Source organism: Marmota marmota, unplaced genomic scaffold, assembly GCF_001458135.2.
Source record: "Marmota marmota marmota unplaced genomic scaffold, marMar, whole genome shotgun sequence".
Classification (NCBI taxonomy): Eukaryota; Metazoa; Chordata; class Mammalia; order Rodentia; family Sciuridae; genus Marmota; species Marmota marmota.
The window spans coordinates 4,099,997-4,122,196 of NW_026000119.1; the positions used below are offsets into that span (position 1 = coordinate 4,099,997).

Below are 22,200 nucleotides of genomic sequence, written 5' to 3' on the forward strand. Positions count from 1 at the left end.
ATTGCAATTAAAGAAATGTGTAAATTGTTGATTGGCATTCTCTCAAATTGTATCTTTACTGAAAGGCGGGCAACTATCTTGAGAAAGAGAAATCTCCAGGAAGACATGAGAGTGGGATGGATATTTTTCTTTAGCAAGAAACAAAGATTTTGCTGCTTCACGAGTTACTAAGTTGCAAGTCTGCAAAGCTGCTTTAGCTGGTAACTAAGTCTGTTCATTGGGCTGGTACTGCCATGCTCAAGGCAAATAGAATCCCAGGTGTACTTAGGCAATTGGGTAAGTGTATCCATTATCACATTGTAATATGACAACAATCACAGCAATTGACTACCATTAATTGATTGCCCAGTAAGTGCCAGGGCACTGTATCTGAAATACATTAACCTCTGATATTTACACATCTGGGTGGCATGGCATAGACATGTCAAGGATTGCTGGCACATCTGAGTGCTGAGAAAATGTGATATTCATTTAATGGGAGCTTATAGGCAGGAAAAGAATATTGCAAGCTTGCTCAAATGAAGATGGAAAAAGAAATCTCCAATGTTGTGTGCCCTGAATCTGATCAGAAGTCTGCTCTTCTTTGGAGTTGAGAGTGGTTCTTTGTGGATCTAATTTTCCTAAAGGACACACACACAAAAAAAGGCAATTGGCTTAGCTACTGAGAAGAGAAAATGAAAAGGAACATTTGACCACTAATTATTTTTAAAGCCTTATTACAAGTACAGGAAAAATGTGTGTGGCAGATCAAAACAACCAGGTGTTTGGATAGCAGCCCTCTGAGGCCAGCTGGCAGAGGGCAGCTGGTCATCAGAATGGATGGGAAAAGCATCTTCTAAAAAACTGAAGAGTTAGCCCAAGGGAGGTCACAGGAAAGCACCCAGTGTGTGGGAGGCTGTGGGCAGATCATAAATTACGTGCATGAAGAAAGAACAAAAGCAGTACATTTTAGAAGGTGCCAGGGTTTAATCAAAGGTCTCCTATCCACAAAGGCAGACATCCAGCAAGGGGATCAGTTGACCCTTCACAGCCTGGTGGGTCGGAAGACACGCTCAGCATCAAAGATACAGAGAAACTTCCTGCAGTGCATGGTGTGGTATTGCTGAGCACCTCCAACAAAGGAAACTTTCAGCAGGGCAATTTCTCCATGTTGAAGGCAGGGGATGAGAAACGGGACTTTTGGACCAACACAGTGTGATAAATCGACTAACATGGAAATAATCCTAAATGAGTCTTAGATTTTGAAAGTCCCATCCAGTAAAATTATGTAAGAATCATCATGGATGTTATTTAGAAGGGACACCTTCACTGTATTGTTGCTTTCTCTTTATTATTCATGCCTTCCAATCCCACAGGGCCCCCCTTATATTTCCAAGTCAGCATATCATAAATAACTCCACCACCAGCAAACATTGTCTGATGCTCAGTAGTCATAGGCACTGTTCTGAGGGCTTTCCTTTTTTTTTATACCCCCTCCCAATGGCTCTGTAAGGGGACACTGTTATCCCCATTTTAGAGAGGAGGAAGCTGAGTCACAGGAAATTGACAAAAGCAAAAACCCTAGGTGTTAGACAACTAGTCCCACATTGCCAAAATAATGCTCCTAGTTTCAATAACAATGAACTAGAGATGAAAGGTAGATGGTGCAGTCAGGAGAAATGGGTGAAAAGCTGGAGGAATAACTATTTTCAGATGAAAAAGGAGATTAGTCTTAAAGAAGAAAGGTGAGAAATGGACCTGAAGTCTATAAAATTAAACCAATATTCACCTATTAAAAGGATTTGTGAGCTGAGGATACTGTCTAAACCTTGAAAAGAAAACACATTTGTTCTGTATCCTCAAGTCAGCCTTGTGATCATAAATCTTGAAAAAGCCCTGGAAATAAAGTGAATGAACAGGAGACACCGTGGCAAGGGAGGTGGTGCACAGGATAGAGAATGGTGCTGTGGACGCATGGTGATGGCCATCTGTCATGGTCCAGAAGCCCTCAGGGCTTTGGCTCCCAAACCTGAGAACTCTCACTTCTTTTGTGGGTTCCTTGGAGAGAAATTAACCAGGCTCTCCCTCCCTGGCACAGCAGTCTGTTATTACACATATGTCCAAATTGAGATTCTGTCTCCTGTGAGAAGCTGTTTTTCCCTAATGCATATCCAAGCTGAATCAGCGACCAGAGAGGTCCCAGGTCACTCCTAGTCCAGCTCTCTCCCTGTTCCCCTCCTGGCTCCCACTGCTGCCTTTGAAGCAAGTGGCCCTTACCCTTAGTCTGAGCTCCAGGTAAGGAGCTCCAGCAGGAGACTGAGAAAATAAACACAGAGATGTTTTTTCAAGAGGCAAACATATGCAAGCAAACTGTTTTGAAAGGAGGTAAAAGGCAAATTCAGAGTCAGCTTCTGAGTGAGATCAGAGGGGCAGAAGCCAAGGATCATCTGTGATTGCTGGTGGCTAGGAAATAGACACATGAAGGGATTCGTGGCTTTCAGTTTCCTTGTTGAGAATGAAAGCTGGAAAATGAAACACAGATATTCCAAACTTCATCAGGTTACAGTCCTTAGGGTATACGTTTGGGTTAAAATCTTCCCTTTGTCACTCCATAGATGCCCAATGCTATTTACGATTGGAGCACTGTACAGAGCAAAGGCAGAGAAAGGGTTGCCTCTCCTGCTGAATTCCTCTCTGCTCTGGGGTGACCTTGAGACTACCCGGTTTCTGCCCATTCTGCCTCTTGTGTGCTGTAGGGAAGAAGCATTTCTGTCTACCTTTTTTTTTTTTTTTTTTAACCTGGAGGGTTATCATCTCTTTCATGTTGAGCCATCACATTGGAGGTCATGAGACAGGTACAGACTGTCAACTTCCTGAGAAGATAGAGGGACAGAAATTCCTTCCCCAGTTAAAAATCATAGCAAACTTGGGCAGGCAGAAGGGTGTGTGTATGTGTGTTGCTAGAAGCATCTATTTTCGTAATCTATCTGGTAAAACTTCAGGATGAACTGAATACCTCTAGTTAGGCTTACTTTGTTTGCTCAGTGCATTGTAAGACATGATGATCGCTGTATTACTTGTGTTTCTGACATTGGTTCCCCATTGTCTTTGGGGAGCTGTATGTGTGGGCTCCTTCCTGATCAGGTTCAGTCGGTCTGGGTGTGGCCTGCTCATGAGACTTCAAAAGCTCCCTCGGTGACCTCAATTTGCAGATGAGGCTAGAAATCAAAAGGTTTAGAGTTACTTCCTAATGAGAAATTCAGGCGGATTCTTCAGTCTATTGGGTCAGATAAAAGGACATGTTATAGTGATGCTATTGTTAAAAGAAGAAAAAGACACTGAAAGTAAATATCTAAAGCTGGTCTTTTTACAAAATGGTAGTGCCAATAGCTGTGGGTCAGATAAAGTCATAGAAAACATTGTTCTCTTCCATATTTTATTCTTGTCATTAATCTGTTTGCATTAGGAAATCTATGGTCCCTGTCTCCCAAACTCAGATACCTGTTGGTGCTCAGGAAGCCGCAGACAGAAGATTCAACTCTATTAGCAACATGACCACTGGTTCTCCCTGGAGATCAAGCAACAAAATAATCTCTACAAACAAAACCCCACTTCTTTCAGGAAACGTCAAGATAGACACCAAAGCCATGTGTTTAGTTCTGTCACCTTCCATCTCCGAGTGAGGAGGCTGTGAAGCCAAAAAATCATGCTGCAGGGGTTAGGGAAAGCGAATGTCAGTCAGATTTGCATTGACTTTCTGCAACTTGAGATGGGCAGGCAACTGTTAAGATGTGACTTGGTGTTAGTTAAGGAATTCCTTTCCTTGGAAACCTATTGAATACTATCAATGGTAATGTATAACATTTACTGAGCTCTTGTGTCCTAGATATTCTGCTAAGTACTTTACATGGATGCTGTTTTCCTTATTTTTCAGGCGAAGAAATGGAGAATTTATGTGGTTATATGACATCGTTATTATCTTGGTGGTGGTAGAGGGTAGAGCAAGGAGTTAAAACAGATAGCTGAGTTACTACCCTTGATTTGTAGGGATAAGATCAGGATAAAATCATCCAATTTTGCTTGTTTTTCAGTCCCTTCATTTATCCTGCCTTAGAATCTGAACCTAATTATCGTCATCATGAGTAAATTTCTGTTATTGATTTATTTAAATATGAATCTCTGAGACTATCAGTGCATATGTGACGCTCAAACAGTAGCTGACTTTACAACTGGGGACTGAGATGTTTCTTTATGCAAACTAATTAATCCCAAGAAGGAAGTAACAACAATAAAAATTGAAATTAAGAATGGCTGAATATGCTCATGTGTTTACTGAGACCACGGGTGCTGTTATTTTGTCAGCACCAAAGACTAGATTTTATATTTTATAGTATTCCTTTTTCTGTTTTAGTTAATGGTTGTTGCAACATTTTCCCTCATTTGCTAGAGATACTCAAAAATCTCAGGTTTTCTTTGCCTATTGATACTTTTTGCAGTGTCAGGATTTGAACCCAAGGCCTCATGCATGTCAGGCAGGTGCTCCACCATTGAGCCACATCCCCAACCCTTTCATTAACACCTGAAGATATAGGATGAAGACATGAGGCGTGATGGCAAATAAAAATTTTGTCAATTTGCATTTGAATGTATGTGAATGTAGGGACCCTAACTACATGCCTTCCAGATCTTTCTGTCCTATGCATTCAGTATAATGCCCTGGTCTCTGTGAAGCCCTGCCTGAGTGTGTGCTGGGTACATGGTGTGGGCTTCACCCCTCTCTTGGCTTGCCCTGCTCTTCTGAGGGCTCAGATGAGGAGGCTTCAGCCTGACCAGGGATGTTTATCTGGCCATTGTAGAAGGGTCAGGGATGCTTGCTCAGGGCTCCATGCTTGCACTTACAATGTCAATGGGTAAAGGCCATGTAGATTGATGGAAACCCCCAAACCTCTAAAACCTGATGTAACACTTGTCAGTCTTCTGAGGCCAAAAACCTCAAATAAATAAGTCTCCAAATAGGTTTCTTTCTTTTTAAAGCTTCTTCTCCTCTAAGGCCAAGACTACATTTTTATCTCCCCCAATAAAACATGTAACGACATGTCTTTTACACTTGGAGCTCCTTCGATTCTAGGCTCAAGGACAGAAGAGTCAAGGAGGAGATGCAGGGAGAGAGTCTCCTCCTACAGGCAGAGCAGAATGCTGGAAATGTCCTTGGTGTGGGACCAGATTTCTTTCCCTGTAATTATACCATATATGATCCTTCATATCCTCACATGTGTATATTTATATATACCTAATATTTTATATAAATTATAACTAAAATGAATGTTGGAAATACAAAGATATGTGCAAAACCTCAGGAGGCCAAAGAAACATTGTAGGGTTCACAAGGGCCCTCCACAGCTCACTCTTCTTCCTAGTGTGCAGTGTGGTAGGATTATAGTTCCCCACTGTCCCTGAATTACACGTGGCCTTAGAACTGCTGTGGCCTATGAAGTTCTCATGTGTAGGGGTGCACATGTCTCTTAGGCAGAAGCCTAAGAACCAGCTTGTGCTTTGCTTTGGTATACTCTCCTTTCCTGCTAGCGTGGCGAATGGACGCACCATTAGCCCAAGTCCCTGATGGAATCTCCTTAGTGACCCTCGGTGGGCATGCAGAGACAGCAAGAAATCATCTTTTGTTATTTGAAGTTATTGGATTTGGGGTTATTTGGATTAGCAATATGGTCTGATTGATAAGAAAATCATCATGTCTCACGCTCCAATAATAGGATGTAATAGAAATGGGAAAAAGGAAATTACTCAAGAGGAAAGGACTCAATATATTTGTTTGTTTTAACCTTTAGATCAGCTGGGATCAGTAAATGTAGGAAAGGCCAAGTCCCATAAAACCTGTTTTGGCTTTTCATTTTAAGTGTGATGAATACGTGTAACATAAAATTCAACATTTTGTGACTATAGAGTATCACACAATATTCCCTCCTTCCCACCCCTCACTTCTGTAACCTACCGTTTTACTTTATCTCTCTGAGTGTGACTGCTCTAGGGACCTCATATAAGTGCATTTGTGCTGTTCTTATCTCTTTTCTGATGTTAAAAACACAATACTGCAGACTGGGTAAGTTTTGAATATAAGAGGTTTATTTTGGCTCACAGTTCTGATCCAAGGCCGAGGGGTGCATCCAACGAGGAACTTGTTGCTGGCAGAGTCCTCATGTGGCACAAGGCGTGTGTGGCAAGAGACAGGGAGAACAGGAATGAGAGAACTAGCCAAACTGGCTTTGGTAGAAGACCCACTGCCAAGATAGCATATCAGCCCATCAATCCACTAACTGCCTGAGTGGATTAGTCTATGCATTGGAGCAGAGATCTAATCACCTTTAAAGGTCCCATCTTGTCCTACCTCTTAAGATCTCAGAAGGGGGGATTAAATTTCAACATAAGTTTCGGAGGAGACAGACCATATACAAACCATAGCATATATACTCTATTTGTCATTTTGTGCTTGGCTTCCTGAAAGCCTTTTTTTGGTTTAACAAAAAAAAAAAAAAAAAAAAAAAAAGAAGATTGGATTCTTGTTTCTGCCAGCAACCCTTGTATCTGTCCATCTATTTCTTAGTCTTTGCCTAAAGAAGAAAGGAAAGACAAGAATCTACCTAAAGGATGCCTCTAGCGTGGGTCAGGCTGCCTGCAGGCTTTCCAGGGCAGAGGTCAGCGACCTTTCCAAATGGAAATGCCACAGCTCCCATGCCCTGCGCTTTCCTTGGGTCAGTGGTTAGGGATGCTTTCAACCCAGAGGGACCACGGTCAGCCTCCTGCTGGTATGGGGAAGGCAAATATCCTACAAATTGATAGGGAGAGATTTATTTTTTCAGTAGCAGAGCTGTTACAGGTTGGGCCAGTGTGAACAGGTGGTTGTAGCTTTTCGAAGGGATTGTCTCAATGGTGACAGGCCCAAAGCCATGGCAATCATCCTAGGGACCGTCAAATAAGTGTATCTTTCTTTTCAGTTGAAGAAAAAGACTGTGGCAGAAGTTGGTTGGGGATATTATGACCCTCTCTGATGACTGCTTTTCTTTTTTCCAGAAATGTGCTTGTTAGGAACACATAGGTCGTTGAAGGTAGATGTCAGAAAGCTGAGGGATGTGAACTTGACTACAATGATCCATCCCTGAGTGCTTATTCAGGGAGGCAGGCAGCTTGTGGAGGAGACAGTAAGCCTGGGAGGCCACTGCTGAAATGTCACTTCTATCTGCTTCATCAGATTTGAGAGCCACAGAGAGGAGGGGAGGAGAGGAGAGGAGAGGAGGTCGGGATAGTGGTTTTATCGGAGTTCTTTGGAAAGAAGAATTGGAGTTGATTATTTAAAGAGTCACGGAAAATGTAATAATTGTTTGTCACAGAGATAACAAAACTGAGCTGGAGTTTACACATCGACTCAGTAGATTTTTATTTGTGCATCAGGAATTTAACTGGGTCTGGGGGTACAATGGGAGATAAAGACACATGGCTTTCTCCAGTCCAGCAAGGAGACAGATATTATTCAGCCAATCAATAAGACAGTTGATGACTCTTAATTGAACACAAATTATATTCCAGATACAGGATATTACAGGGAGTGAATGAGATACAAGTCCTGTAAACAGATGTCAACTTGTAACTCTAATGAGGGCTAGAAAAGAGGGGTACTCTGACTCATGGGAGTGTATAACCAAGGAGAGCTTGTTCTGAGGAAAAGAAGAGCTCAACCAGGTGAAAGAGGATGAGAAGTGCATTGCAGGTAGAGGGAACAGCATATGCAAAGGCCCTGTGGAGACAGGGATCTTGGCAAGAATGAAGGATGAATGGAATTTAGAAGTCATCTCCTCTAAAATTGGAATGGGCAGAGGGATTGGTAGACTAGTTTATGTTGGAGGGGTAGGCAGGAGCCAATAATAAAAGGAATTTTTGTAAAAGGGGAGGATATGTGCTCATCATTTTCCATGTTAGAATGTGCATACTGTCTTCTTCCTTAGTATAGTACTCTAGTAAAGAGCTTGGATTCTGAAGTCAGACTGCCAGGCTTATATACCAGCTCTCCTACTTACAAGCTTTGTGACCATAAGCAAGTTTATTAACCTGTCTTCACCTCAATTGCCTTATTTGTAAAGTGGAAAATGTGTTAGTACCTACTTCATATACTTGTTAAGAAAATTAAGTGAATTAGATGTATATGTGTGTATATGTATATTTGTGTGCATATATGTGTATGTATAAAACACATGTGTGAGATAACACAAAGAAGTTGAGAGGTGGAATGATTGTGTTTTAGAACCTTAACCTAGTCAGTAATTAATCCTCTGATAGGGATTAACTAGGTGCTAACTGGAGGCCCCTAGTGTATACCTGGAGAAGGTGGGTCATTGGCAGCATGTCTTTAGGGTATGTATTTTGTCATTGTTGAGCAAAGTTCTCTTTCTCTGCTTCTTGGTGGCCACCTTCTGACCTGTTTTCCTCTGCCAGCCTCTTCCACCACGATGTTCTGTCTCACTCTGAGTCCAGAGCAATAAACTAGCTGCCTATGGACTTAAGACCTCTGAAACCACGAGCCCCAATTAACTTCTCCTCCTATAAAATTGTTTCATCTTTTGGTCACAGCAGTGAAAAAGCTGAGTAAAACAGTATATGGGTATGTGTGTCTCCATCTTCTGGAACAATATCAAGCACTAATTATAAGTACCCTATAAATACGGCCTATTGTTGTTGTTATTGCATCCTATATGGTAGAGAGCATTACTGTTCAGAAGAAATCCCCTAATTAGTTTATGAATAAGAAATTTACCCTGAATTATAATCAGACCATATAAATGTTTGCATCATGAACAGAGAAAACCTAAAACAAGCTGTCGGTCTCTTCAGTGTCATTTACAGATGGAAAATGCCTTTCTCAAGTAAATTATCTTGGAAAAGGCTTTCTTTTAAAACAGATAAAATTAAAATACCCATTTGAGATTTTTAGAAGAGAATGCATTCTTGATGACTCAGGTGATACTTGAGACTGACAAAGAGAAGAACTTACTTCAGATCTCTTTACAATTTTATCATTGATGCCACTTAGAATGCCGTCTTACAATGGCAGAGCCAGGAGCATTTTGAGAGATTAGCTAGTCATTTGTTCTCATTTAATTGGTTGTTAGTTTCTGCATAAAGTGATCATGTTAGAAAAAAAAAGGATCTGCCAGCTTAAAAATTTAATAGACAAGCAATTAATTTAACTGAGACGCTTCTGTGAAAATCACAAATGCCATCTGCAGCTTCTTTTTGGAAGGTGGTAGTGCATTTCTGCTGAAGGTTTTATTTTTTTAACTCTTTGCAATAAATAAAAGCAATAAGCAGCTTTGCTTGGTGCAAATAGATTTGGTAATATGTGAGTCATCCTGCCTTCCTTGTGGGCAGTGCTATATTATTAAACAAACAAACTTTTATTGAAAGCTCATTATGCTGAGGCCTAGTGATGGATGCCTATGTGTGATGCCTCATTTAATCCTCACAGTAATTATGGAGTCTTGGGCAGGTCTTGAGTTGCAGGTTTTTCGATCCCATCTCACTCCTCCTCTGCTCTGGCAGGGAGACTGCAGCCTCTCCTGTCCACTGGACTGGACATTAGGAGGTGATGGTGGAGATACAGTGTATGGTGGGAAGGAGACCAGGGTATTTCTCCCTCCTCCTCTGCCTTGGGTTGTGTCTTCCCTATGGCTCCAGCTCCCAAGAGACTGGAAGGTCTTGGTTCTTGCTTCGACTTGGTGGCTTCACATCAAACTTCTGATAACAGTTTCTCCTCCTTGATCTTCCTGGTCAAGGGATCTCCTGGAACTTCCTGCTCTGGCTCATGTCTGGATCACCCCATCATCTGATTTGCTGATAGATTCTGTCTCTGATAGAACCAGTTACCTGCATGACACTCCATGAAATATATTTGAAATAATTTCCGTGTTCTTGTTTTAACCCTAACCAATATAGAACTTTGTATAATTATACTTGTTTTTTTCTTTTTTTTAAAATTTATTTATTTTATTATTTCTTAAATACATCACAATAGAGGAAAGGGTTACATTCATAATTTTGTTTGCATTACAATTCTTAATACACCTTTGTACCACAATTTATCAAATCTCTGTTTGTATATAAGGTATGTTGACACCAAATTCACATCTTCATATACCGGTTTTTTAATAGATGAGAAAACTGAGGTCCTCCAGATCCTATCACAATATTACAAATTGTCAATTATAGTAAATGCCTCAGACTCTGAAGCTTACATATACTTTTTCTACTATTTTACTATGGTGACTGCATAACTCTCTATAAAAGAGAAATCTTATTTATGGGGAAAATCCCTCTTGGATCATCAGTGTTGTGATGGGTTTTGCCATACTCCTGCATTATAGTTCAACTGGATGGAGGACCTATAGCAGGATGAATCAGATGAATCTAAGGGTCAATATCTAATTGTTCTCTACAGACAGAATTATGAGGTGTTCAGGCAGCAGATTAGAAAGATACCCATTTGTATTAGTCGGTTTTCCATTGATAGAATAAAATGCCCAAGGCTGGGTAATGTATAAGGAAAAGAGGTTTATTTAGCCCACAGTTTTAGAGGCTGAAAGTCCAAGATTGGGTGGCCCCATCTGTTCAGTGTCTGGTGAGGTACTCGTGACAGATGGCATCATGGTGGGAGCATGTATGAGAGGGAAGGATCACATTGAGAGACAGGAAGCCAGACAGCAAGGAGGGGCCAGTCTTGCTCTTTTATAACTCACTCTAACAGGATTAGTTAAGTGGGGTACCATGAGACCTATGCAATCCCTTCCAAGGGTCACACCCCAATGACCTAATCACCTCTCATTGGACTCCATTTCATAAAGGTTCCACTACCTCTTAACATGTTCACACTGAGGACGAAGGCATCAATACGTGAACACTTACAGGACAGGGCACACCCAAACCTTAGCAACCACTGAAGCTCAGTCCTTCAGGAAATCCTCCAGACCACAGAGCTACCCAGTTCTGGCTGCTCACCCAGAATGAGTTCCTTTTGTTTCAGTTTGAATAGAAAGTTGAGTTTTTATTTCTCACATTGAATTTACTCAGAATTAGCACAGGTTTTCTCTTATATTGTCATTAAGTCTCACATACCATCAATGACTCTGGATTTATACCATAATTTTAGGCTTAATCTTTAGACCTCTTTCAGAGGAATAAATCATAGGTTAAACTGTTAGGGTCTGAAAAATAACTGAAGCAATCTTAGGATGTCATTAACTTACTTGTAGGGAATTTTCTTGTAAAGAGAAAAGGAGGATAATTCTTTATGACTTTTATCTTTGCCCCAGGCTAGTTCTATTCTCCAGGTTCATTTTTTCCCCTTTTATGACTTTTATTTTTTCCTTTTGTATATACTATGTGAACTAAGGAACTTTGTGTCCTATTGGCATTCTAAAAATAAATAAATAAATAAAAATGTGAAACTAACAGTAGAAAAACAGCCTCTGAACTCTCTTCTATTAAATAGATAGATGGGACCAAGTAGCAGACAGGGCCAAAGTCTAGGCTAGATCGTGGGAGGGGCAGGGAGAATGTGTATTATGTGTAGCCACCGAAGCGGCGAGTGATTGAACCACGTGTTTAGAAAAATGAGTTGAAAATTGTGTTGGAAGAGAATCTGGATGGAGGGTGCAATTATGATGTTATTATATATTGTACATAGAGAATACACAATTGGGTGGCTCAGAAAACAATACTCCCCAAATACTACAAATTTTACAAACTGAGGATTAAACTTGCATCACAGAGGAGAACACTCTGAAAACGAAGCACTCTGTCTAAAGCCCAGAGAAACTTTATCCCAGGGTAGTCTGTTCTCCAGGTTTGTCGCGACCCCTCGCCGGCAAGGGAAAACACGACACAGGATTCTTCTTTCAGCAGTTTATTCAGGCCTTGAGTCATGTATCATCTTCTAGCGCCCGCCCCCGACACACCCAAGCACAGCTTAATAAAGCTTCCCGCATCCCAATCCTAAGCCGCCACGTGGATCTCTCTCATAGGGTGATAAGGGATTGCGCGCCAACTCTCCATAAAAGGAGTTGTTTATCACAGGCCACAGTGGAAGCCGGCGCCATCTTCTAATGGCGGCCACGGTCAATAAGAATGGCTTACCACACAGGTTCATTTTTTTTTTCTCTAAAATTCATTTGTACCCTCTCTTGCCAATAATCTTCCTTTCCTCTCTCCCAGGAAGCAGGTTTTTACGCCCCAACCCCCTGGCACTTCTTTGAATTTCACATTTGTGTGGCTCCCATGCACATGTGCATGCCAATAAAGTGATATTAATGTGGGTGTTGTTGACTTGCTTCTGCATATTCAATTACTGAACCTTCAGAGGGAAAGTTTGAACTTCCCTATTAAGGCATACAAACCATATGATGGTGCTATTATGGTAGCCAAAGAGACAGGTAACAAAAGCTTACAGGAAGTGACTTTGGAATAGAAGCTACTGGTGGATGCATGAGATGCTGTACAGTTAGGATTGAGAAGATTTTATTGATTGGGATGGGAGATGAGGGAAGAGAGAGAAAATGAGGGTAATGCTGAGATCTGAAGCCTTTCTGACTTTTATCTTTTCTTTTTGTACATACTATGTAAACCAAGGAACTTTTTTTCCTATTGTGGATTTTTTATATTCCTCTGGGGGTCTATTTCATACCCACTCTTCCTTTGCTGAGGGAAGAGTACAGCACTTGTCTCCATCTGAGGCGGAAAGGGAGCGCCTGACAGCCACAAGCCACCAAGCACATGGAGTCTATGGCGTCTAACCTCCATTACTCCTTGCACAAGAGTGACCACAAACCATGGGACTTCAGAGGTATCTTTCAATCTCTAGACTGTCCTTCCAGGGTCAGGACAGGGATGAGGTAATTGCCTGCCTCAGTTTGCCTTGGGTCACAGGTCAGGCCTGAAGGGTTCTCATACCTAGCATACCCCTGCACACTGCCAGTGTGGCCTGAGGGCAGAACCCACCTGTCCTGTCCTCTCCCTTTGTCCTTTGCCTCTGTTTCCCTTCTTACCTGCAGGACCTGCTCCTGACACCTGCCAGTCTCCCCAGGCTTTGGAGTCCCAGCGCCTCTTATTGCCTGATCCCTTCCTGAATAATTTATGTGTGTTTTGTATCTTTTAAAAATTTCATTCTATATTGCATTTTGTTACTCTTTAATCTCTCCAACTGAGCTAGTCTTGTCTGTCAGCAAGAGAATCTCCACGTCCTTGAGGGAAGAAGTATTTCCTGCTGGTGGTTATCCTCCGCCACACCTTGTGCAGAAGGCACACCTGTGAATAATTGATTTAATGTGGAAAATGTGCCTCCATCTTCTTCTAGCCATCTTATATACTTAGTTAGCTTATTGTTTCCTTCTTCAGCCAGTATATTGCCATCACGTATGTGAGTATGCAGTGTAGGTTCTGAATATTAAAGCATTTCTTTCAGGTTAAAGAATAAAAAAAAAATACCGTGACCAGAGAGAGCTCCAGGCATGGTGCTGAGGAAAGGAGAAAGAAAGGAAAACGCATTTAGAAACACAGTTGTTCTTCAATCTGGATGACTTGTTTGCTGGAAGTTATCAAAAAGCAAAGCTGTTCAGAACAATTATCAGTCCATTGTCAGATATGGCAGGTATGTCTTTCTTAGAACAGCAAAGCGTAGGAAATGACAAAGGCCAAGAAATTCTTGGTGGGCCATTTGAATCAAAGGTGTTTTCTGCTTTAAAAACCTTGGCTTCCCCCTGATGGAGAAGTACAGAGACCAGCAGGTAGTGATTGAGTAACTACAACTTATTGAGCCAGGAATGTAATGTCAACTTATACCTCTGTGTTGAATTTTCCACCACGAATACAGACACAGGTGTTTTAATTCCAGTACAAACATAATGAAACTGATATCTAGAGAATTAAGTCACTTAATATCACTAAGTCACTTTCTCCAAAAAACCTTCCCTAACTTTTATGGGTTAAGGGATGCTCCATCTCCTAGAGTAACCTATGGATATTTTAAGCTTAACCTCTATACATTAATTTTTAATATTTTTTTAGTTATAGATGGACACATAGTATCTTTACTTATTTTTATGTGGTGCTGAGGATCAAACCCAGTCCCTCACACATCGGAGTGAAGCACTTTACCACTGAGCTAGAGCCCCAGTCCTCTATACATTATTTTATATCGGAAACATGATAACAAGGCAATCTGTTTCATATATCTACCTCCCTCATTAGGAGAAGGGAAAGTTCACCTTCTAAGTCCAGTGGCTTTTTTCTTTATACATTGACAATGCCATTTTCATACATGTCCTGGACCTTGGGGTTTTAAAACACAGGGTGCCCTTTAATCAGTGGGAATAGTTACATGGTCAGGGTTACTTGGTATGTCCTCACTCTTTATGGAAGAAAGCATTTCCTTCTTCGCTCACTTCCTTCCAAATTAACTGAAGAAGGCCTTGTGCATGCTGAGCATGAACTCTACCAGGTGCTACATCCCTAGCCCTTAGAAAGTTTTCTTACAAAACATCTACCTCACTGCATTTCAGTGGCAGGAGAGTCTGTTTCCAGAAATTAACATCAAAAGAGGATAGCTTATGGTGTAATTGCTCCCTGGCAGAAAGGTCACCACAGATGCTGGAGAACTTTCATGGTTAATTTTGTAGAGCTGTGGCTAATGGGACCAATCGCCATGCCATGGAGATTCCTCAAGCTGATTGAGTGTCAAGAAGGGAAGCAGGTCATGGGCTCTGAACCCTGGATGCTGAGTAGTTCATGGCAAAGACAAAGCAGTCAAATGTGACTCAGTCAGCTATGGGTGGAGTTGGCCTTGGCCGTCTCAGCTGAGCTGACATCAGAAGCATTTGACTGACATCAGTGCAGACAGCCAGCCACCAGCCAAGGACAACCAGGATTTGTGTCATGTGAGAAGAAATATCTGTTAGAGGGCACCAAATAGTAATAGTGAGCCATCTTTTGCCGTCCAAAGAGAAGCTCTCTGACTTGTCCTGGATTGTACAGAGCATCCAAGGCCCACACCAGTGCTCCACACAGAAAAGGGAGATTTTCAAGAAGTTGTACAATCAGGTTAGGATCAAGCTGACACTTGGACGGCTTGCTTCTTCAAAGCACAAAAAGTCTTTGAGGTATTCAGGAATGGCGGTGATTTGACACAGCAGCTTGTCATTCTTCCTAGATGTGGTTCTTGTAAGATTAGGCCAGAGAAATATTTCAGCAGTGCAGTCATCACACATGTGCCAATCTTTGTTGATGTATAAGAAACAACAATGATGCATGCCCGAGAGAGGTTTCACTGGAGATCCGGGTAAGATCCCAGGTAAGCAACGCTGTGCCTTTCAAACCAGAAGCAACGGTGCATAATTAAAGCGTAACCATCTTCAAAATAATTTTTAAAAGATAACAGCTCACATTTGCTAAACACTTCACTTATTGAAAACATGGTGGTAAATCCTATCTTATTTGATCACAGCTACTTCTGCAAAACTTAAGAGGCAGGTGAAGTCACTCATTTTACAGAGGAAGAGAAGCTGAAGGTTTTCCCAAGATTTTATAGATGGAGAGAAGTCTGGAGGTTTTCCCAAGATCACACAGTAGTTACTATAGAACTAGGACTAGAATCTTAACACTTTAACCAATGTTTTCAGATGATAAAGCTCATGATGTCTTATCTGAAATTTTGAATTCCAAACAACCATGTAAGGTTTTTGTTTTGTTTTGTTTTGTTATTTCTTTTCCTAACTCATTTGGAGGCAAAACTACCTGTTCTCGGTGGCTTTTGGCAACATTCTGTTTTGAGATGATTTAGATTTCTTCTCTAGGGAGAATATCCATTTGTTTCATTAGAGGCATTTTTAATGTGCTCCAGTTACAGAATGCAGCCTCAGACTGAAGCATTATATTTGTTATATGAGCCATACTGTCATTCAAAAGTCCAAAAAATTCTATATTCAAAAGCACACCTGAATTGAAGCATTTTAGTCAGTAACTGTAAGCCTGGAGTAGATTGCCTGTGCCTCTGATAGTCAGGAGAGGAGGTGTTTATGTCAATCAGATATTCAACAGTCTCTGTTAGGTGCCATGTGTGTATTGCTAATGCTGAACAAATTAGACCATAAAGAAATATACTTCATATCAACCTAGCAGTTGTTGAGAGGGTTAAATAGGGTAATTCAAGTAAATCATTTGGCACAGTGTCTGGTTCATAGGGTACATTCTATAACTAGCATGTTATTTTTTTCCTTAAAGCTTTGTATCCCCATCTTACAAATGAGGAAATGTAATAGTCAGAGAGGTTAAGTAACTTGCCCAAACTCACACAGTTAGTGCATGTCATTGCCAGGACTGGACATTCAGACTGTCTCTCTCACACAAAGCATATGCGTAACCACTAGGATAGAGGTGATTCTTGGACCTTCAGGGGGCTCTAGAAATCCTTCCAGATCATCATTATGAAAATTAATTACCGAATCATTGGACTGTAGCATGTGGAAGTGCTGTTTAATAGCCTGCTGATTAAGCCAGGTTTTGTTGGCTACAGAGAGAGAGAAAGGGAGAGGGAGGAATGGGAAAAGAAAGAGAAGGATTAAATTACTAAAAAATCTCTTACCAATTAAAAAGTTGGAATGACTTTATGGAGCAAGTGAGGAACCTCTTTTCCCAGGAAATAGTATAAATACCGTCACTCCCATGGATAAAGTCTTTCCAGAAATCATAGCAAAGAAAAGTCACTCCCAGGGCTTTTTCCAAAATTCTGTGGTCAGGCTAAAGAAACCTAGGGTGGGGGATGGTGGATAATTTTGTGTCCTGATAATGAGAATTCCCCCCACTCCGCCCTGCTCCCAGCGCCCCTCACACCACCTTCTCCCTTTCCTTGCTTTGAATCTAGCTGCTTTGCCGCCAGCGCTTGCCGGATCTGAGCGTGGGGAAGGTGGATGCGCTGCAGGAGGGAAGGGCTTGGGGTGGGGGAGCCTGAAACGCAGAGAGGAGCTAAGAGGAGAGCGCGGGCCTCCCAGATTGCCCCTCATCCCGCAGCTCCCTTCCTGTCCCAGCTCCCTTCCCAGATGGCGAGAGGAGCTCTCCAGCGCCTGGTGCTGTGGTGCGTCAGGACAAGCCGGCCAGAAAGGAGCCCCTCTGCGCTAAGCCGGAGATTAAGAGCGCCTGGTGCGCTTGCGTCTTCCGCAGCTGCTCCCACCCTGGTGTGGGGAGGCCTCCGCGTGCGTCTGGCTTTATTTGCTCTTTGGGGCGCGGCACTTGAAAGATGCCCCCTCCCCCAGACTCCTTGACATTTGTCCAGAGATTAATTGGGCTAATCCCTTTCTTGGAAGAATAGGCAGGAGAGGATGTGTTTGGGGAGGGTGAGGAGACAGGCGGGGATTGGAGAGGTGAGCATTAATGAAGGCGCTGGGGCTTGCTGGACCCTTTGAAGGAAGAAAAGAGCAAATTTCTCTGCTGTTCTGGACAAGGCTGACAGGTGGACAGGGAGACTGCTGCTCCTCTGTTCTGCCCGGCTTTGCCAGAAGGTCTGTGTGCACCAGCAGTAACGACTCTTGACAGCACCAGCTGTCACTCAGGGAGGGAGCACTCCCAGGACACCTTGGCCTGCCATTCTGTCCCTGGCACTGAGGGCAGAAGTGAGAGCCCCAAGACAAGCCGTCCTCACAGGGGAAGGCACACATTGCTCCAATACTTGTCTGGGATATTTGAAAAACAAACAACAACAACATCTCCCCCACTTCTATTTTGTTCTAAATAGACAGTTTATCAATTTAGATTTTTGTTTCAGACAAGGTACAGAACCACGGGCCATGTTTTCTTATGCTGTATTCAGCCATTCATGTTTTGCAAGGGGACACAAAACTCTTCACTTATTCTCTAATAAGAATTGCATTTATTGGGCTGGGGATGCAGCTCAGTGGTAGAGTGCTTGCCTAGCATGGGTCTTGTGACCCTGGTTTGAACCCCACACACAGACACACAGACACACACACATCCACACACACAAACAGCATTTATTTATAATAGTTTATTATATGCCAAGATCTAAACATTTCCCATGTATTAATTTCTTCTTCCTAGCAACCCATATGAGATAGGTGCCAATATGGTCTCCACTGTACAGTGTTAGTAACTGACTAAGGTCATTTGTAAATGGTGGCACCAAGATTCACACTCAGGCACTCAGTTTGTAGCCCTACCCTCACTCAGCACGCCACTGGGCTGCGTTGCTAGCAGAGAGAAGGGAATAAGCACTTTGCCTGGGCTAGTCCTTGGTTTGAATATGACTGAAGTGAAAATGAAAAGTTAATTGAAGATCCTGCATCCCAGGGGAACTGAGTATAAAGAGCCACAGTAATACTTTGAGATCCCTGGGAACCTCTGAAAGATATGTGCCTAATTTTACTATAGGTGAAAAATTTCCTCCAGCTAACAAGATTCCATTCCTGTGCTGTTTCTGTATAAATTACAGCAGGCAATGGCATAAGAAAGATGAAAGACTGGTGGTTAACCACGTGAATTTAGAATGGGATTTATATTTGATGCCTGTTATAAAAACTATTAATGATGAGGAGTTTGCCAAGTATCACCGAAAAGGTGAAAAGAAACCTGCCAAGGTATGAATATCTGTTTATCCCCCATCAGAGGTAAGATAAGTAAGTCATAGAAATTGCTTTGGAAGGAAACTGAAATGACAAATTCTAATGTCAGAACAATGATTAGAGGGTTTGAGGCACTTTTTTGCAGTCTATGAGCACAATGAGAAATCTTTGACTTGGGAACATCTATCTGACTTAATTCTGCTTGTTCTTTCTATGTAACCACTGTCCAGCAGTAGGAAGCTCTTTCTTCCTGACATTTACCCCCTTGACCCATATGAGTAGCAGCACTGATCTGTGCACTACCTATGGTGTCCAGAGTGGTGCCTTCCACACTGCATCCTATTACTCTCCAGCATCAGGAGCTGGAGATGGTGAAAGAAAGGAAGAGAAACTTCACTCCTCTGCCCTGGTCCCAGCCCCTTTCCCACCTTGTTTTGCTACAAGATTATTTTGTCATGCCCAGCACCAGTCTTCTGGCCACAGAAAGGAAAGGGGAGCAGATGAAGAAGGTAGGCATTCTTGTTTCCTAATTCCTTATTCTGGATCCTTCTCCCAGTTTAGCCACAACCCCCCTCTCTCACCTCTACCTCTGCTTCTCATCCCACGCAGATCCTCACTGCTCACTTGGACCTGACAACAGCTACACCACTATTGGATCCTTACGACAAAAGATAACTTTGCATTGAACTCCACAGCTTGACAAATCTCACGTGGCAGTTCTTCCTGTGTACTCAGAGAGGGTTTCTTCAGTATTTGACACTAGTATGGGGTTACAGTTGAGAGTTCATTACAGACCTCTCCAGAAAAAAAACCTTGATGCTACAGTTTGTCAGGAGACACCCTAAAAAACAAAACAAAACAAAAAAAAGAATTCCAAATAAACTTGAAATAGGCTCTTTTTATAATTTGGCATTCATTAGCAAAATCTTTGTTTTTCTACATATGGAGTTTTCGTTTTCTGATAAAATGCTCAGTGGTTTTCAAGTTGTACCACTTTTGCATGAAGATCAACATCTTATACCAAATAATGTCATCTATATCCATCTGACTTTATTTTAACATAGCTGACAGGATATTATTGATAGATGACAGGAAATTAGACCATATTGCCCCTTCTTCTTACTACCCTGGTGCCTTGGACACGTACTGCACTGCATGTGCCACCAAAGCTGTGCTAAGTCCTGCATTCACCTGCCTTGGTTTCTCACCAGACTGTGAACTTTCCATTACATGCACCATGTTTTAACTTAGTTTGAATCTTAGCGTAACATCCTTCTACTCTTACCCTGTCCAATCCGTTCCCTACAAAGCAGCCGATCAGATTGTGTCATTTTTTTTTTCTTGCTCAAAACCCTTCAAAGTCTTCCTATTGCCCAACTATGCATGCCTGACCAGGGCTCACCACCCCTGCAGCTTCTGACTCCTGTTTGCTTTCAGCCTGGCTCCAGGTCCACTGGCCTCTGCTCAATGCCCAGGACTCTGTTGCCTCAGGTCCTTGGAGCTTGCTCTTCTCTCTGTCTTGAACGCTCTTCACCCGCCTTTTGCATGGTCAACTCCTTGCTATGCCTCAAGTGTTAAAGGCTTAAATGTCACCTTTAATGTCAGAGAGATCTTTCCCTGAACACAACATCTGAAGTGAATCTGTTCTGTTGTTTTCTATCTCTGTAACCTGTTTAATCCCTTATATGACATATCTCCGTCAGTAAGTGCTTTCTTTATCGACTTTTGGGGGCTCTCAATTAGGCATCATGAGGACAGAGTCCTCATCTGTTTGTTCACAGCTGTACCTTTAGCACAAAAAGTGGAGTTTAGCATGGATCTGTTCTGCATATGTTATGTCTGAGTAAATGAGTACAGAAATGAACAATGAACAACACAGAGATGTTCTCTCAGTCATTATCCAATAGGAATTATGTATAAAGATTCTACCCATGGTTTATAACTTTTGTGTTTACCCAAGTGGATGGTGCGACCCCTCACACTTGTGAGCACACAAGGTATGAAAAGTAAGGCAGGCCTTATTTATCAGAGAGTTGTGCAGAGAGCAGAGGTATTGTCCAAGGGGCCTACATGACACCATGTGCTCTGCTGCTCAGGCCCAGTCTGTTCACCTCCTCCTGATGAACCTGGGATCTTCTCCGAGCCAGAGATGCCTTTTGATACTCTCAAGTACAAGCAATAATGAATTTGGGAGATCATCATTCACAGCTCTTTAAACGTGTATCTGCCTTCATAAGAAGCTTTCAAATAAATGGGGGTGGATAACTGGGATGTAGCCCCTCTTAAGGCTCTTACTCATGATAGCATCATGACAGCCTTCAGGAGCTGACCACCTTCAGAAAGAGATTATTTGCGTTGTCATATCAAAAGTCCTAGGTTTCTCTTTTAAGCTTAATCTCAGCATCAAGAAGCAAGTGAGCTAGTGAGTCTTCACCAACTCTACAAGCATTTTTTTGGTTCAAGCCTGACAATTCCTAAATTCATTTTATAAGAAAGATGACCAAGATCCAAACAGACTAGGATGTGTCTGCCTCTGTTGCCCTTTGGTTTGTGCAGTAAGGCTATGGGAGCACTGTGAGAAATAACTCTTCTAAAACATTGTTAAATCAATCATTGGAAACGTATGATTTAGACCAAGATGCTATTTTGTTTTAAATTTTATATTTGTTTCTATTTACAGCGCACACTGGAATTTCCAGTGTGGTATTTTGCTTATGATCCTCTAGTACTATATTAATGATAACCAATATGAACTCAAAATGGAAAATGGCAGGGATTTTTCTAATAATATTCAGGGAAATTTTATTTTATCTCTGCATTAGCAGTTCTTTTGAGACTGAGAAGTAATTTCCTAAATTATGGCCTAAGGTGATAATCTCCTAAATACAGCCTCCTCTCTCAGTGAAAAGACTGGAGTCCTTGTTTTGTTTATTGTCTTTGAATTATTTATAGATTTAAAGGCACCCCACCAAGCATTGACTCATCTGCCAGGTGCATTGGGCCTCAATGGGTTGGAAATGAAATGTGGGGTCCCAAGCAGGGGAAGGGATGAAAACAGCATTCACTGTTTATTTGCTCACAGATGTTCACATAATAGAAGCCGAAATTTAAGAAATAGCTTCTCTCACTTTGTATTTGACAAGAGACAAAGAAAGACAGTTGTGTGCAAGTCGGAAGTCAAGGGGTAATGAACCTCTAAGAGCCGTGGATGCCCACGTTTACCAATCCTGGAGAGAGAATCCCCTTGACAAGGGAATTGATTTTCATTCCCAGAAACGTAAGACTAGGGCATCTGGCTCTTGATGAATCCTCAGCAAGTGACTTTTACATGAGGAAGGGACTAGGACTCGATCTTGGATGGTGACTCAGAGACCTGGCCATTGATTTCTCTCCTCTCCCAGTACCCTGAGGAACTGTAAGAAAATCATCATGCAGTGTCAGGGTCATGACAATGACAACTCCTGACATCAGCCACACACCCTCTCCCCAGCCTGTGTCAGTGCAGTCCGTTTTGGTCTGTGCATACCACAGTGACCTGTCA

General features: G+C 42.0%; 1 protein-coding gene across 2 annotated transcripts in view; it reads left to right on the top strand.

The window, feature by feature from the left end:
• Rasgef1b (RasGEF domain family member 1B) overlaps positions 1–22,200 on the top strand; it is a 553,655-nt gene that overhangs the window by 286,277 nt on the left and 245,178 nt on the right. The gene's annotated exons all lie outside the window — the stretch shown is intronic.